Source organism: Meriones unguiculatus, chromosome 3 (assembly GCF_030254825.1).
Source record: "Meriones unguiculatus strain TT.TT164.6M chromosome 3, Bangor_MerUng_6.1, whole genome shotgun sequence".
NCBI lineage: Eukaryota > Metazoa > Chordata > Mammalia > Rodentia > Muridae > Meriones > Meriones unguiculatus.
The window spans coordinates 167538064-167557304 of NC_083351.1; positions in this window are offsets into that span (position 1 = coordinate 167538064).

The window sequence follows — 19241 nt, forward strand, 5'->3', positions numbered from 1 at the left end:
TATGGCAGCTACTCAGAAAGCTAAGGCAGGAGGATGGTTTGCATCCATTAAAATTTTGGCAAGGTTTTCTGGTATCTGGTAGTAAAATCTTTGCTTCATGCTGGGCATGGTTGTGCAGGCCTGTAATTCAAACACTGGATGGCAGAGGCAGGAAGATTACTGTGAGTTAGAGGCCAGCCTGCTCTACAAAGTTAGTCCAGGACAGCTAAGGCTATATAAAAGAAACCCTGTCTCGAAAAAGCGAAAAAGGCTTTTTTATTTCTTCTTTATTTAAAGAAGAAAAAGAGGAGAAGGAAGAAGAGGAAGAGGAAGAAAGACAGCCACTAGAAGAGGGGGCTATGTACTTCTGTGGTCAGACTTCTGGAGTGAATAAAAAAGAAGGCACTGGGGTTGGTGGCACACTCCTGTGATCCCAGCACTCAGGGAGGCAGATAGAGGCAATTGCATCTCTGTGAGTTCAAGGCCAGCCTGGCTTACAAAGTGAGCTCAGGACAGGCAAGGATACACAGAGAAAACCTGTCTCTAAAAACTGAGAGAGAGAAAGAGAAAGAGAGACAGAGAGAGCAAAAGAGAGAGAGGGGGCTAGCTTAGTACTTCATTTGTGTTCCAAGTCAGCAGGTTCTGGCTCTGCCTATAGGGCAGACTGCCAAGCAAGGAAGGAAGCTGCTGTTCTTGGATAGGGCAGCAATGAGCTGTTACTCTGAGGCTCACAAGTGTTCCTGCCCAGTTCATACTATGGATGTTCAGGGGTGACAATCGAGCAAACCCCCTGCCAGATAGAGACTTGAATCACCCTCTACATGATTGCACTGAGATTCAGGCCCAGGTGCACAGCACTAGCCGAGACCTGACAAACATACCCATGTCTCAGGTGGGTCACACCTGGTACATTGATGGGAGAAGCTTTGTCCTTGAGGGCCAGAGGAAAGCAGTGGTGGCCATATACATTGAGACAGAGGTAATCTAGTCCCAGTCTTTTCCAGCAGGAACTTCTGCCCCAAAGGGTTGACTTCATAGCGCTAACTAAGGCCCTAACTTTGGGTAAGGACTTGGCAGTCAACATCTACACAGACAGCAGGTATGTTTTGCCACAGCACATGCATGGGACCATTTACCAGGAGCGGGATCTGCTTACAGCATCGGAAAAAAACCATTAAAGACAAGGAATAAATTCTGCAGCTACTAAGAGTCTTATGGTTACCAAAGAGACTGGCCATTATTCACTGTCCTGGACATCAGAGGGGAAGCTCCAGGGTTTCATGAGTAAATAATCTGGCTGACAAAGCCACTTGTGACACTGCTCTGCAAGAGACTGAGGCCATAGTACTAGCTACTCTCTTCCCTATCCTGGGAAACCACAATTTACAGGAGCAACCGGAAGTCAAATGAGCTTGAAACTTGCCCATGAGCCAACTCCTGGAAGGTTGGTAGTACTGTGCAGATAGTAAGTTAATTCTGCCTGGTTCTTTAGCTAAGGTTCTTCTAAATAAGATCCACAGGGCCACACACATGGGTACCTAGAGAATGGTGGATGCCGTGAGACAATCTAAGGTGACTTTCAGGGATATGCATATCAAAATTAACCAAATAATCTCAGATTGCAAAGCTTGTCAATTGATCAATACTGGAGCTAACCCTAGGAGCCCAGGGTCTAGACTCAGAGGTAGGAGACCGGGGGCCTACTGGGAAATTGACTTCACAGAGATAAAACCAAAAATCCGGCTACAAGTACCACCTGGTGTTTGTTGACACCTTCTCGTAATGGACAAGAGCATTTCCTACTAAATCTGAGATGAAAAAGATAGTAGCCAAGAAATTACCGGAGGACATTTTACCCAGGTACGGATTTCCCCATTTGATAGGGTCAGATAATGGACTGGCTTTTGTGTCTAAGTTAAGTCAGGATGTGGCAAAGTTTATTGGGGCAGATTTGAAATTGCTTGTGCATACAGGCCCCAGAGTTCAGGACAGGTAAAAAGAATGAATAGAACACTAATGGAGACCTTAACTACATTAACCTTGGAGATTGGTGGGGACTGGGTGGCTCTCTTCCCTTTCACCCTCTATAGAGTAAGGAATTCTCCTTACCAAATGGCACTTACTCAATTTGAAATGATGTATGGCATTTTGGCCTCAATTGTACCAAACTTACAAACTTCTGTTATTGCAGAATTGAAAGATACTGTTTTATTATTTAGAATTTAAGCAACTCAATGGGCTCACAAGCATGTATGTCCTAAATTGTGTGACCTTTTTGAAGCAGGCCCTACTCCAGAACCGCATCAATACCACCCTGGTATTGATGACTGGGTCTATGACAGGAGATTCCAGCATGTGACTTTTGAACCATGCTGGAAGGATCCTTACATCATCCTACTGACAACACCCATAGCCATCAAGGATGACGGAATCACCACATGGATATGTTATGCCTATGCCAGACCAGCTGATCCATTTGCTGCAAAGAAAGACTACATGAACCCTTCGGTGCCAGAATGGAACGCTCATCAAGGAGGCAATGCCTTAAAGCTCAAGCTTAAAACAACATGATTTGTCTAGGACTCCTAAATGTATGTACTGCAAATTTCAATCCCCATCAACCCTATAACCACACCTGGGTCCTTAAGAACTCATATGGGGAAATTGTCAAAACCATCACTAAGGTAACTCACAGAAACACCTGGTATTCTGAAATTTCTTTCAACCTCATTGATTTGATGCCTTGGGGTCCAGCTTGGAATTCTTTATGGCACTTTAAAGTTCCCTTCTATGTTTGTCCACCCCTCTACAGATCTCCCTGGCTATCACATAATTGCAGGATGGAAAAGATTTCTTCTGTGCTCCCTGGGCTGTGAGACTCAAGGGCCATGGTTGTCAGGCCCTAAAGATGCTGATATATATATTAATAGGGACCCCAAGTGTGAACACAATTGCAAGGAAAGCCCATTAAAAAATACAAGAGGGCCTCCACAACACTGTAACCAGCTCATGGTCACCTTTGCTGATCAAAGATAAATTTATGCTTGAGAAAAAGGAAAATGGTTCAGGATTAAGCAATACAGACACAGGAAAGATTATGGGGGACTCCTGCAGGTACAATTACATGTCTCCCCTCCTTAGACTATGCCTGAGACCATGGGCCCTAACTCAGCATTAGCACCTACTGAACCCTAAAAGCCTTCCCTGGCCCCAACCACCACCTTGGATGGTACTATGCAACTTCTACCTAAACCTCTGCAGGGACAAACTGACCCCCTTTTGGGCCATGATGGTAAGTACCTATCAGGTTTTAAATGAATCAAGATGGGATCTGACTGTCTTATTGGCTATGCTACAATTCACAGCCCCATTATTATGAAGGAATTGGTTTAATTGATACTTATACCATTGAAGCTGATTCCAGCAACTGTCAATGGCTGACTGCTGGGCCAAAACTGACTCTTCAATCAGTGTCAGGACAGGAGTTTGTCTGGGACAGGTACCATCATCCCACCAGCATCTATGTAACATCACCCTGACTCTTCCCTCATATTAGACCAACAAATGTTTGATTCCACTGAGACAGAGATAGTGGGCTTGTGCCACTGTGCTCACTCCTTAAATTCATAGTAGCATTCTAAATAATGCCCAAAACTTTTGAATTCAATTGGTTCCCAGGATTATGTATCATCCAGAAGATGAGATAACTAATGCCCTGTTAGGAATGCCAGTAACACTGACTCAGTTTAGATAAGAACCCAAGTCCCTCACCCTGGCTCTGATCTTAGGTGCAGGCTTGGCTGGGGCAGGAACAGGGGTTACAGCTTTAGCAGTTCAAAGTAAAAAGGATAATGCTTTAAAGGCTGACATAGACCAAGACATTCAATGCCTAGAAAATTCTATATCCCACCTTGAAAGAAACGTTGACTCTTTGGCTGAAGTGGTCTTACAAAATATAAGGGGGTTAGACCTCCTGTTTTTACAGGAGGGATGATGTGTAGCCTTAAGAAAAGAATGTTGTTTTGTGTCAAAGGTCAGAGAAAATCTAGAGGATGGTTTGAGTCTTGGTGTGATGCATCTCCATGGCTGAGGACTCTGATATCTACTCTCCTGGGTTCCCTTCTTATTCTTGTGCTACTTTTTACCTTTGGTCCCTGCATCTTAAATAGTAGGGTGTGGGAAATGAGAGAGCAAGAGCAGAACTAACTCCACCTTCGTTTTCAGACACCGTTTTGAATAGCCCTGTCCTTTATGTGACACAAGTTCTCCCACCAGGAGGAACTTGGCAAGAGCAAATAGGCCCACAGGAGGAAATTGGCAATAATAATCAGGCCCTGCACCCGGGAGCCAACCAATGAAATAAAAGTACACACACTCGCCCTGGCCAAAAAGTTTTCTTTAGGTATCCTGTTTGCCCCTTACAGTTTGGCCAACTGGCCCTAACCAATCAGCTTAAAGGTCACCTTATTGGCTAAACACTCACTCAATCCTGTAATGCCAAGGCTTGGAGTTCCCTATTTGTGGTTCTGCCCTCCTGAGGCTCATGGACACTCTTTCTGAAAAGCTGAGTCAGGAATGATTGCCTGCCTGTGCTCGAGCTTGAATAAAGACTCTTTGAATTTCAGTCTGCCTTTTGCAAGTGGCTTTTAAGTTCAATCATTGTAATTCTTGTTTTTTTTTTCTTATCAGTTACATTTTTTTAACTCTGTATCCCAGCTGTATCCCGCTTTCTCATTCCCTCCCAATCCCACCCTCCCTCCCTCATCTCCACCCTGCCCCTTTCCAAGTCCACTGATATGGGGGGGACCTCCTCCCCATTCATCTAATCCTGTTTTATTGGATATCTTCAGGACTGGCTGCAAAGTCCTCCTCTGTGGCCTAACAGGACTGCTCCTCCCTTGGGGGGTGGGGAGGTCAAAGGGCCAGTCATTGAGTTCCTGTTAGAAATAGTCCTTGTAGAGAACACTTAAAGAAATGCTCATTGTAATTCTTACGTGCCTGCCTCTACCTCTCAAGCAAGGATCAAAGGCATGTTGCGTGCCTCCCAAGGGCTGATTAAAGGTGTGAACCACCACACCTGGACCTAAATTTTTCTCTGCTTGGAACTTGCTCTGTATCAGGCTGGCCTTGAACTCAGAGATCTGCATGCTTCATCTCCTGAGTGTTTGGATTAAAGGCATAGGCCTCCCAAGTGCTGGGATTAAAGGTGTGAAGTAAAACCACCATGTTTGTTGTAACTCTAGAATTTAGAAAACAACTAAGTTATAGAGATTGCCAGTCTCTGCTGGAATTAAAGGCATGAGCTACTACCTTCCTGCTCAAATGTTTTAGGGGTTTTTTTTCTTTTCTTTTTAATTTTTCTTTTCTTTTATTTTTAATTACACTTTATTTACTTTGTATCTCCTCTCTAGTTCCCTCCCTCCTCCTCTCCCAATCCCTCTCTTCCTTTCCCTTCTCCATGCATGCCCCTCCCCAAGTTCACTGGTAGGGGAGGATTTTTTTTTCTTCCTCCTGATCCTAGTCTGTTAGGTCTCATCGGGAGTGGCTGCACTGTCTTCCTCTGTGGCCTGGTAAAGCTGCTCCTCCCTCAGGGGGAGGTGATCAAAGAACAGGCCAATCAGTTCATGTCAGAAGCAGTCCCTGTTCTCATTACTATGGAACCCACTTGGACACTGAACTGCCTTTTATCTTAGCTCCAAATTACTCCAACTCTTAGAGATTTAGAAAACAAGTTTGAACTGTAGTAACCCTTTGAAATCACTTCAAACATTTTAAGTCTCCTAACTGTATTTTTAATACCAAACCATAAAACTATCCTTTTTATTTAAGAAGAAAACTAGTCTTTGCACTGTTAGTTTGAACCAAATGACCAGGCTGTCCGATCAACTCTTTCTTCAAGACATATATTGGGCTTTTTTTGTTTGTTTGTTTGTTTGTTTGTTTGTTTGTTTTATCTACTGAAGCTGTTCTCCCTTGATTACATCCAGAGCAGTGTTGTTTTTAACAACATGCATCCAGTCTTTTAATTGCTATGTGGATGAGTTTCTCCAATGCTGACAGGAAACGACTGAATTGGATTTGAGGCTCCCCCAGGCATTGCCCAAAGGAGAAGAGTTGCCTAGCCTAACCTTTGTTGATCTGCAGTCAACACTTGTGACTCTAAGGGTATGAAATGTTTCCTAGTGTAAGACCTGGGGTCTCACAGCTCAGGAGTTCAAGATCGCGCCCTTCCCAGAAACTCCCACAGACCAAGACTCGTTGCAAAAGCAAGAGGTTTATTAACCATTGCACAACGGGATCACCCCTGCTGGTCAGCAAAGAGTGGCACCTGGAGACAAAGGCCTTTAGGTTTTTAAAAGAAAAATTGCGGGAGATTGAAGTTGCAGTCTTGGCAATTTAGGATTGGATGAGGAAGCTATAAAGTAAGATAATTGGTTAGTCTTAGGTGCTCAAGCTTGGCCAGTCCCGCCAAGTGTGGATGCAGCTGCAATTGAAGGTGGGAGTGGTTAGCTCATCCTTGAAGATTAGGGGCTGCAGACTTTTGGCTGCAGGTCAAAAGCTACTCAGAAGAAGTCTGGGTTCGTTGCTAAGAAACACTATCTCAAAGACAGGAGTTTTTCTTTTTGCTGAGTGAAGGTCATTGCTTGATTGCCTTTTTGTTTATCTGTCCTCATAGATAGGGTCACATTTTTCCATTCTCTGGAAAGGTACTAAGAGGCTTTAGCTTAACCTGAACCTAAAACTGAAAACTATAGGCTTTAGAAGACATACAGGTTACAAAGTTAGTCTAACCTTTTCACTAGAAACTTGTTCAGTGAATATTTTTTTTGGAAGACATGAATAAAATTTCTTCCACCCCAGGCAGAGTGCCAACAAGACACCAAAGCAATGATTCTAGTCTCATCAGGCTTGCTGAATCCCTGAGTGTATTGGGCTTAAACTTGCACATAGTCAAATCAGCAGAAAGTCTCACCATAATAACTTCATGTCACTCAAATTTCTACTGATGTGACAAATGCCACTACCCAGAAGAGTAACTGGAGAGGAGCTGGTTTGTTTTACCTCACAGCTTTTAAGTCCACTGGAGGAAGTCAAGGTAGCAGCTAAGAATAGGGACCTGGAGGCCTACAGTGATAGAAAAGCCTTAAAGGAATGTTGATTGCTGGCTTGCTCCTCACAACATCCTCAGCGTGTTTTCTGATGGCATCCAGGACTACCAGCTCATGGGTATCCCCCCCATATTCAATGACCTGGGCACTCCCATATCAACCACCATTTAAGAAAATGCACCACAGGCTTGCATACAGGACAGTGGGGTAGGGCATATTCTTAATTGAGTTTCCCTTTCCTCAAATGAGCCTAGCCTGTGTCAAGTTGAAATAAAACTACCTAGCACAACTGACCCTCTGTCAAGTCCACAAACACATTTACTGGTAAACCATAACTTTTCTTTCTTGTTTATCCCCTAGACCTCATATTAATATTTAAAAACAGCATCACAATATACAGCATTGCAGCTTTTAAAACTCCCACAGTCTTTACAATTCTAAAAATGTAAATGTTCATTTTTCTTCAATTTTTATTCATTTCTTTCTTGTTTTACAGCTTTTACTCCATCACTGAGAAGGAATAAGATGAAGTCAAGAGAAAGAAGAATGAAAGTGCTGAGGGACTCTGGCTCCACATCAAGAGGAAGTTTCTTGAATTTTCAAAGTAGGTTTTCAGACCAAGTAGCTAGGATGGTACTGAATTTCTGTTCTGTCATCTCTACCAGCAATGTGGGCAGGGGCATAACTTTTATGTATTCTTATACCCTGTTTAATGGGTTTCACAGTTTCAAGTAATGGATAGGTAAGCAATCTGTGAGCTGAAGTATATCCACACCTGTTTGGGAGTGACTCAGGATATTGTTATTGCTTTGTCAAATCAATGCAGTCACTATCTGAAAGGAAAAAGAAACAGAGCACACACACAATACACAATATACTTGAAACCTAAAGCTTTAAAGATGATATCAAATGGGTAAGAATTTTTGGAAAATAGACACCTAATTGTGATTCTGTATCCACACATGCTTTCTACATTGAGGATCTTGTGGCTGGAGAAATGACTCAGCCTTAAGAGAATCAGAGCATCCTGGCTCAGAATCATCATAATGGGATCTGATGCCCTCTTCAGTCAAGCAGGCATGTATGCAAATAGAGCACTCACATACATAAAATACATACAAAACTAAATTGTCAACATTGACATGCCGATGATATCCTTTCACATCATCCATGGTGCAGGAGCTCAGACCCTGAATGAACAACATCTCTACTTTAGTTAATTAGTTCCTTTTTCATTTTCTTGTGAAACAGGATTTTTATCTCAAGAATTTTAAAAATTAGGTGTCTATGAATATGTATTGTGTCGATTTGTATATGAGAAAGGAGGGACACACACAGGCCAAAATAAGAGGGCCAATGACATGAAGCCTGAGTTTCAGTTGAGAACGACCTGATATGAGTACTGAAAGCAAAGTTTAGTCCTCTGAAAAAGCAGCCATTACTCTTGAGCTATGAATCATTGCTCTCAGTCTATGGGTTTTATATTGTTTTTTAAGACAGTGCCTTACTCTGTACTCTAGGCTGGCCTAGATGTCTCTATGTGGCCACTCTGGTGGGAAAATTTATCCACCTACACCAGTATTTTTGGCAACACTGTCATCAATCTGTTCATGTTTACTTCTGTCCAGAGGACACCTGTTGTGGAGTCCTCAAATTTAGATAATTTATGTAATCTAGACAACAACAATGACAGTTAAACAAAGAAACCATGTTCTATGTGTTCAATAAATATTCCAATGAAGAACAAAACAATAATAAATCATTTGGCTATCTTACTATAGAGCAAAGGGAGCATGTAATTGCTAGGCCTAGGGAGATTTGTTTTCTTAAATACATTAATACAGAAACAACTGAAGTTGTAAAATACAGTTATTTTGCAAAGTAAATATTTTCTGCAGAAGAGGGATTTACATATTACTGAAAACCTTTATATGGCTGTTTCAAAGAGTTTGTGAATCCAAAGGAATACTACCATGTAGACATGTGGCATGCAGGCTGGATAGAGTGAGTGGTTAATGGTGGTAGTCTCACCCAGACAAAAAGATCAAGAGTTCACTGCCAGGCTACAGTACATTTTTGTTTATTCTACTAAATAAAAATAAAAACTTTTTTTCTGAGACAGGGTTTCTCTTGTTAACTGTGGCTATCCTGGGCTTACTTTATAGATCAGTTTGTCTTTAAACTCAGAGATCTGCCTGTCTATGTGTCCCTGAGTACTGGGATTGCAAGTGTGTCCCACCATGCATGTCAGGAAACATGACTTTTTTTTTTTTTTAGGAAACATGATTTTTAAGAAAAAAAAAATGTAAACCCTGTCCACCCTGTTTGTCCTGTGTTGTCTTCTCCTTCCCTCCAGTCACCTCCCATGGGCCCATGGTATCTTGTGGTCTGAGTGTACTGGGTGTTAATTATCTGTGACCCATGAAAACCTTATTCATAAGATGTGTGCTATGTTGCTCACTTTAGTTTCAAATTTTTGAACAGCTACACAAAAGGGTTGTAACCTACGCACAGGCAAAAGACAGGAATTAAGTTTCACTGAAACTTTAGTTTTATTGATGACCTAGACCTTTGAATCACTCATTAGATAGTAGTGTTTTTCCACTGGGGTCGTGGAGTCACTTACCCCTCCTGACCCTGAACCTGGCAGTGAGGGTGATAAATGAAAAAGACCCCAGGGGGAGAACATCCAAGTTTACACCTGCAGGACAAAGCCACTGGATATCTTGTCCTGACAGAAGCCACTTAAAAATGTAAAATGGTCTTTCTCACTCCACAAACTCCTCTGCTCTCACAATTGCATTGTTCTCCATGTCAACTTCAGCCTCCTAAACGCAACTCACTAAACTTTATTTTGTTTTCAGCAATATGAACAGTGTCTGAAGCCATAAGCTCTGTGTCCTCAGGCATGTTTTCCTGTTTACTGCCACCATGGCTGGTAATGACACAGTCTGAATCCCAGGCCATAGACAGAGCTCTCTCTACAACTAGGACACATATGTGTAGCAAAGAAGATGTACTTGGGCTGTCTTATGGCCCAGAGTCTATTTATTTGCTCAGCACAGAATTGTTCAAATCTCTCTGTGGAGATAAATCCGAAGTCATCATAGCACTCAAGAGGGGCTGGGTACTGTTCAACATTCATCTTACTCAAGTTGGCTGTGTGCTGAAAAAGGTTCCTCAGGATGTGCATGGAGAAGTTATTGCCATAAAAACTGACCTTGGCCAGCTAGGAGCACTTGCTGAGGTCAGGTATGAGCACAGTGAGATTATAGTCCTTCATCCTACAACCTTTCAAGTCCAGGGACTGCAAAGTGTCTGCCACATTCTCTAGAAGGACTCAAAAAGGCATAAGGTCCAAAGGCTCTAAAACCACACCTTTCATGTCCAGATGTTTCAGTTGAAAGAGCTTCGGGCACCCAGAGAAGTAATTCAGATCTGACTGTGAAAAGTTGCAGTAAGTGATGGACAGGGTCTCCAAGGGGGTCATCAGGCACCTAGGAATACATACCAGGAGATTAGTTCTAGAAAATGGTGTTGAGGAATATGGGGTGGCATTTACACAGAGGTAAAAGGAACCTCGTGCCCCAAGGTCAGTTTGACCAAATAGCAAGGACATTCTCTAAGATGTTTCCTGTTGCCGTCTTCTCAGTCAAGACAAACTGAAACTTCATCTCCTGGCCTCACTCTCAGGCAGAAAACCAGTTCAGCCCATATCCTAGAAAGCACACATAAGAAATTCCATACCACGAGCATGGGAGATCTTTCAATCTTCTGATATCTTCTTCAGTTTTCTTCTTCAAACTTGAATTTTTTTCATACAACTCTTACACTTGCTTCATTAGAGTTATACCAAGACACAAGAGTTATACCAAGAAAAAGCGCCAGATTGATTTCCAGAGTGGTTGTACAGGTTTACATTCCCACCAACAGTGGTAGAGGGTTCCCCTTTCTCCACAACCTCTCCAGCATGTGTTGTCACTTGAGTTTTTGATCTTGGCCATTCTGATGGCTGTAAGGTGAAATCTCAGGGTTGTTTTGATTTGCATTTCCCTGATGGCTAATGATATTGAGCATTTCTTTAAGTGTTTCTCTGCCATTCGATGTTCCTCTACAGAGAGTTGTCTGTTTAGCTCTGTTCCCCATTTTTTAATTGGATTACTTGGTTTGCTGTTTTTCAGCTTCTTCAGTTCTTTATATATACTGGATATTAGCCCTCCGTCAGATAAAGGGTTGGTAAAGATTCTTTCCTAATCTGTAGGCAGTCGTTTTGTTTTGAGGACGGGATCCTTTGCTTTACAGAAGCTTTTCAGTTTCAGGAGGTCCCATTTATTGATTGTTGCTCTTAGAGCCTGTGCTGTTGGTATTCTGTTCAGGAAGTTGTCTCCTGTACCAATGAGCTCTAGGTTTTCCCCACTTTTTCTTCTAACCGATTTAATGTGTCTGGTATTATGTTGAGGTCTTTGATCCACTTGGACTTTAGTTTCATGCAGGGTGATAAGTATGGATCTATTTGCATTTTTCTACTCCAACCAAGTACCAGGCATGAAGATAACCTAGAACCCCTGCACAGATGTAGACCATGGCAGTTTAGTGACCAAATGGGTTTCATAGTAATGGGAAGAGGGACTGCCTCTGACATAATCTGATTGGCCTGCTCTTTGATCACCTCCCCCTGAAGGCAGAGCAGCCTTACCAGGCCACAGAAGATGACAATGCAGCCTCTCCTGATATGATCTGATAGACAAAGATCAGAAAGAAGGAGAGGAGGACCTCCCCTATCACTGGACTTGGGGAGTGGCATGTATGAAGAAGGGGGAGGAAGGGTGAGACCATGAGGGGAGGACGGGGGCTTATGGGTGGATACAAAGTGAATAAAGTATAATTAATAAAATTAAATCAAATTAAAGAAAAAAGATTGTCTGGAGGTAGCACTACCCCTGATCTCAAGCTGTTACTAAAGAGCAACAGTGATAAAAACTACATGGTACTTGCATAGAACCAGACTGGTGGATCAATGGAATTGAATAGAGACCCAGAAATTGATCCAACCACCTACAGACAGTTGGTTTTGACAAAGAAGAAAAAAACATACAACAGAAAAAAGACAGCATAGTCTACAAGTGGTGCTGTTCTAACTGGATATCTACATGTAGAAAAATGTAAATAAATCCATATTTATCACCCTGCACAAAACTCAAATCCAAGTTGTTCAAAGATCTCAAGAAAAAAGTAGACACATTAAATCTATTAGAAGATAAATTGGGGAAGATCTTTGAATTTGTTGACACAAGAGATAACTTTCTGAACAGAATACCAATTGTTCAGGCTATAAGATCAACAATCAAACAATGGGATCTCATGACTCTGAAAAGTTCTGTAATGCAAATAACACTGTCAACAGACCAAAATGGCAGACTACTGACTGAGAAATGACCTTCACCAACCCTACATCTCATAGAGAGCTAATATCTAGAATACATAAAGAACTTAAAAAGTTAAGCACCAAGAAACCAAATGACAATTAAAAATGGTGTACAGAGCTAAATAGAGAATTCTCAACAGAGAAATATTGAATGGTGGAGAAACACTTAAAAAAATGGTCAACATCTTTAGCAATTAGTGAAATGCAAATCAAAATGACTACATTCTTGTAGATGTGTGCCAGAAAGAGTTTGTGAAAATTTCTCATCTGGCCTAGGCAGGGAGCAAGTTGGGACAACTTTAATACACCCTAACTGAGCATGATCAGTTCCAAATCTTCGGTGTGCCCAGGATGCAAAATATTCAAGACCTCTTAGGTAACATGGAGAGGCAGAGCCAAGATCTTCATTTCTGTATAGCAGAACTGGATGGAGCCCTTTTGCTGCTGGGCCCACAAGCATACTTATTTTTCATTTAAACAAAATTTGAGCCAAAGGTCAGCTATACCACCTTCAGGTGCTGCCTCAGTGCATATCTGGGAAGGAGCTTCACTACTTGATGCTCATCTGGGTCTCTGCTGAGCAACCACCGTCCTCTGCACCAGCCTATATGCCCCAGAATTCATGGTGCTTTTTCCTCAGGTCAAAAACCTGAAGTTTTCCCCTCCTGTGGGGAAAACATGTCAAGTGTCAGCTACATGACAAGATCCAACACTGACTCACCTTTTCTTCCACACCTCTAAAGTCAACTCTAACACTTGCCAAGGTATGTGTTTTTTCAGCATTGAGTGTCCAGCCTGAAGAAGCTTTCCCTGAGCTACACATGTTGCCCTGAACATTTTTTCCTCTAAGTGGCACTATTTCTCCTTAGTCCCAGTACTAGTGGTTGTGGGAACACCAGGGAAGTCTGATTTCACTGTGCGGCTACAACTACTCCAAACTCTGACCATTGTCAACCGTCTGTAGGACAAGCAAAGAGTAGCTCCCAAGACCCCTGAATCTCTGCCTGATGATCCATCATGAGCCTCTGATCCACTCATGAGGAAGCTCTTCTCACTGACCCCACAATCTCTTCCCTCTTCCCCATGGGCTCCATTCCATTCTACTTGCTTATTGCTTGCCTGGAGTGAAAGTTTCTTTGTAGCCGCATGTCTATTCCTGCTAGCAGTGTGGAAGGTTTCCAAGTCAGGAGTCATCATAAAGCACCCCCTTCCACCAGGAGACAGAGGAAAGGCCAGGCTGCCACAATTGTTTTCACAATCATAGCATGTCTGCCAGTCAAGGCCTCCATGAATAGTATTGGGAAGAGTTCCACGGGCAGTTTATTTAGAGCTGACATGTTTATGCTCTCATGTCTCAGAAGACCCTGCCTTGCCGGCTTCAGGAGTGTGGGTAGAGTCTGAGCACTCATCTTGGAAGGTCTTCAGTCAGAAGGATCCTGGGGAGGCATCTAGGGGAGAATACATTGTCAACATGAAGTTTTCAAAACTCCCTCACCATCACAGGAACCACTCAAGGTCACAGTTACTGTTCTGTCCTTGGTAAAGACATCAGCTTAAGCCACTGGAGGTCTCAAAGCAAACTCCCTCACTGACAGCACAAGGAGCCAAGGTTACACATTCCTCAGTGTACCATCCAACCCTAACCAAAGTCCCAGTCAATCCCATCTCCACTGGGCAGGGGTCCCCAGCAGTCTGAAAGCTAAGTACCATCTTTGTGGAGGTTTAAGATGGAGTAACTATTTCCCAACATTGTTCTCTAGGTTAATTAAATAAATCCCAGTCTCTGTGTGATGATTTGGGTACACAGCAGGTTGAGGAATAACTGCAGCTTACTAAAAGATATATCAATAGTAAGTATTAATAAACCACAACAGCCTCTCATCCCCCCTTCCCATGATCATTTGAAGACACAATCTTGGGTCTTCCAGATATGACCCCTGGTATCCTTCAGATTTACATATCCACAATGGGATCTGAGTACCATTAACATTCCTTCATGAAAGCCACCTAGTGATTTAAAAGACAAGGCCAAAGGTAAAAATCAAAATGAGTAGGATGAGGAGGGATCCCATCAGGGTGGTTATAGAGGTATTAAACCAAGGAAAACTATTAAAGCAGGGTTTAAACCTTCCTCTGGAATCCTCTCTTGCCAGTGTCTCTCCAGCCTTTTTGTTATTCTTGCTAAGAATTTCCTAATCATTCCTGACTGGTTACATAAAAACAACATTTCTCTCTAAGGGCTGCACATAGCCAGTCCTTCTGGAAAACAACAGATCCAAGCGTCTTCTCTTTTGCAAAACTACTTCTACCAGAGAATCAACATTTGTGTCTAAAAGGATGATTGAGTTTTCAAGGCACTGAATATATTTATCAATATCTGCTTTAAGCTATTATATTTCTGGCTTTGTATACCCAGTGCTGCAATACCAGTTCCTAATCCAGCTAAGCAGGTCCCCAAGATAATAGCTAATGACACAGAGCTCCTTTTGACTTAGTATTTCAGCCTATTCAGTGGGATTGGGACCTAATGTCTCTTTTTTTCTGAAAAAGACAATAGGACCATTGGCATGAGGGGCTAGGAAGGCTGAAATGCCAGGCAAAGGCTGGGCAATGGGTCAGTCCTCAGAAGCATCCGGTTAGTTGATCCACCTGAAGAGGCAGGGAGCAATCATGTCAGCTTCCAGCAAGTCCAGATTTCAGCTGGCAATCCATAGCTGATTCCTGAATAGACTCTATCAACCAGATGAAAATCTGCTGAGACAAATTCAGTCTAGTGACAGAAGGTAAAATTTGTCCAGTAAATGGGGAAAGTGACAAATCCCAAGACCAAGGGATAAACTCATCTGGGGTCTGTTTGAGCTATGTCAGATCCAGCCCTTCTGACTTTTTGGTTTCCTGAAACTCATATTAGAATCACCGTTGTATTGAGATCCATACTTCAGAAAAAGCAGTTAACAAGTGTCTACAAGACAGCAGAAGTTGACTCATGCCATTAATACTGAGCAAAAGCTATGGCTTTGGGGTCAGATAACATACTAGACAGATGTTTTTAGCATGATGAGATGCATCTTTAAGTCTATTACCAGAAGACAATCAAAAGGAAATTAAAATCTCAAGCTTGTGACTGGATAATAAGCAGTCAGTGTTCTATTAGCTTATCAGAACTCTATTGATCAATGTCAAAACTCTGAACTTCTTATATCTTATAACAACATAAGCACAACAATAGCAGAGAGGTGGGAGAAATCTGAAATATCTTCCATTTTCAGTATGCCTTAAATTGCTTTCTTATATACAACTTACATTCACATACCTTAAAACACCTACTTAGACCCTCCAATCTTCCTTGCATTTATCAACTTTGAAACATTTCCTAGACCCTCAATTTTTAAATCCTCATAACTTAAACTTTCATATCTTTAGACCTTATACAAACTTTACATCTTTCTATCCAGTTATTCACCCTAAGACACAGACAATTAACATGAAACCCATGAGCAAGGCAAACCTCTTTGCCTTTCTAAATAAGAGATCTAGTACCTAGTAGTACTTACAAGCTAATGAATTGACCAATGAACTAACATTGGAACTAATTGTCTTCTCTTATCTACAAAGCTACCACCAGCTTAACTTAGCCATCAATGTGATCAGATACCTGAGAAGGATAAATATAAAACAAATAAATGTACCAATCTATGTACCAATCAAAATGACAGTGACGATTAGTCAGTCCATCACCTAGGCAGTTGTCCCTGTTTCTTGTGGTATTATGACATCATGAGCAGAGGCAGTCTATCTATCAGGCACAGAAGATGAGAGATTTTTTTTTCTGTGGCAAAAACAAAACAAAACAAAAATATGGGAGATTGACCTTATCTCGCCCTCAGCAACATGAAACAATGATTCTCCAGTTGTCCACAGATTTGTCCACAGTTTAGGCTAGGTCCTACCAGTGAGCCAGTTGGGGCAGTCTTTTCCAGTGGTTAGCATAACACAATCCAGAGTTGTGTTTTTCTGAAGTCTTCTCAGAGACCTTGGGGGGCTACTGCCAGGATTTTGGGACTCTGTCATAATAAGCGTACACACATTAAAATGCCATACTCATCAGATCTCTGACAAGCACAAGGGCCAGCATATGAGTTACTGTGTCTATCTTTAGTCAACTGTTCTAAACTGTATCCTGTAAAACAGAATGCTATAATCTCTGATTCTGGCATATTCCTTAGACAAGTGTTTTAGGACCATATCTTTTTCAATTAGATCTACAAAGGCAAAGTTTTTAATAACCCATCCTAGGCTTAACATTAAAAACATAAACAAAAGACTAGGTAAAGCTCAATCTTACAACCAACTGTAGTTATTAGCATAATGTTAAATATATTTATGAACTAAAATCAAAGCAAAACTTTTAATCAGATGCAGTTCATAGAGGAGATAGTAAATCTTGCTGATCCTACCACATTGCATTAAGACTGAACAGCAAAAAGCTTAAAGACAAAAGTTTCACTTAACGTTAAAGAGAGAACTGAACACAGCTGGCAGCCCTCAACAAAGATCTCGGGAAAAACATAGTTCCACCCTCTTTATCGATAAACCAACATGGTGGCTAGCCATGTGTTGTAACAGACTATGGCCAGAAATTTAAAATATAGCCTTTAGGTGTTGCTGATGGTGTGCTGCCTCCCAAGGTATAGTAAGCACTGTGGAACATTTACAGTTTCTCATAACCAAGTTCTAACATTGAAATCAAATAAGTTTTTGAATCAATTACATAACAGAACAGTACAGAACAATTTTAAACTGTACTTGGACTATTCTGACCATACCAAACCTATCAGCCAGAAAGAAACAGTATTAATCCCTTCACTCAGGAACTGGCAATCAGGCATATATTTCTTATAATGGTTAACAATGACTTAAATACAACCCTGTATAACCCTGGGCTAATGTGGAGCTGCAGTCTTCTTCCCCCTCTAAGGAGCATAGGAAAACATTTTGCATTGAAAAATCACCAGCCTTTTAAATGAAGAACACATATTTTTACAGTTCTTCCTCAAATCATATTTGCAGGTATGAGAAACCAAAGGAAATATAGTTCATATGCCCTCTGGCATTCTATACATACTCTGACCTTCCATAACGTCCTATATACCTTCAGGTTAGGCTTTTTCTAGCCCTATTCTTCTGATTTACCAGTCTCTTGCTTTCTCTCTTGCTTTTCAGACAACATAAAAACTTCCATGAAAATCCTTCTCATCATTTCTTTACTAAGTAATTCCATGGGTTTTTACCATCTTGACATGAAATCCTGTGAAAAGTGCAATTTTCTTAATTGACTCAAATAGTATGGCTTGGTTTCTCTTGTTAAAATTAATAAAATAAATACCAAAGTCTTTTTTCCTCCCCTGAAGGGTTGAGAAACTTCCAAATTCTTTGTTAGACTTCCCAAGGTAATTATTTTAAAATGCCTGATAAATGCAAAAATGCTTTATAGCCTTAAACATATTTTTAAGAAGAAATCTGTTTTTGCAATATTAAAATAAAGTGCCCCTTTTAAAAGTGAAATCACAAAGCACAACCATAATCTTAAAAGTCAAAACCAAATTTTACCAGTGCAAACAATTCAATCTTTAAAATCAATACCAATTTAAAATGAGACTTGTCTTCTTCATCTAAAAGGACATAGGATGAGAAACAAAATTCGTTGGTACTAAGAGGTTCTGTAGTATTTCTTTTCCTTTGACCTGCCCCACACCATGTGGCAATTTCAAGATGGTGGAGCCACATCATATTCATGGCAAGCCACATGGTTGCTATTTAAAAACATCTGTGCTTCTATACATCTTATAAACACATAAGAACAAATATATATATATATATATATGTATATATATATTCTAAACAAGAGTTTGAATTTAACCTTTAAACATATCCAATAACTGTTAATCTAGAACCAAGATATACAGAGCATATTAACCATTTAAGATCAGTCAGAAACATGTAATGACCATACATACATTTAAACAGACAGACAACACGTTTCTTAATTCCTCCAGCTGTAATTTCAAGCACTTTGCTCTATCAGCCTGGGCAAGCTCCAGCAGCCCACCCCACTCACAATGAAAGTGGGCTCAGCAGTGGTTGCTAGGTGACTGGGAGTGATCCCACAATTTCATCCCTGGGCCCACTCTCACCATTCCCACCCACCATTTTGTCCTTCCCACTGCAGTGGGAGATCAGGCAGAGGAACTGCGCACAAGTGAAAGGGTCAGGAGGAATGGGGAGGCATTAGAGGAAGTCTTTCACATAGCATCCATCACAGTCCCACAGCCTGACACAAACAAAGATTCACAAACACAAGGGACAAAACAGAAAGACATGCACAAACGAATGGCCGTGTAGCCATTTCACAACACAAGCTCAAACCCACAGACCTTCAGATTCCTGATCTGGTTTCCCTGCCACAGAAGCCCCAGAGCAATGGGTGGGTTCTCTCTGAACCACCCCCTGAAGGCTGGGCTTGACATGGGTGCCCTCCAAAAATCTGATGAATCCAGAAGTGTCTTTCTGACTTTGGTGGCTGTGATTACCCAGTAGGTATTCCTCTAATCATCCCTTGCTGCCCTCATAGATCCAGACACCTCAAGGTTTTTTGGAATAAAGAACAGAAAGTAGATGCACACACTGAGACCAAAAACAAACACAAAAGCAAAAAAAAAAAACAAAAA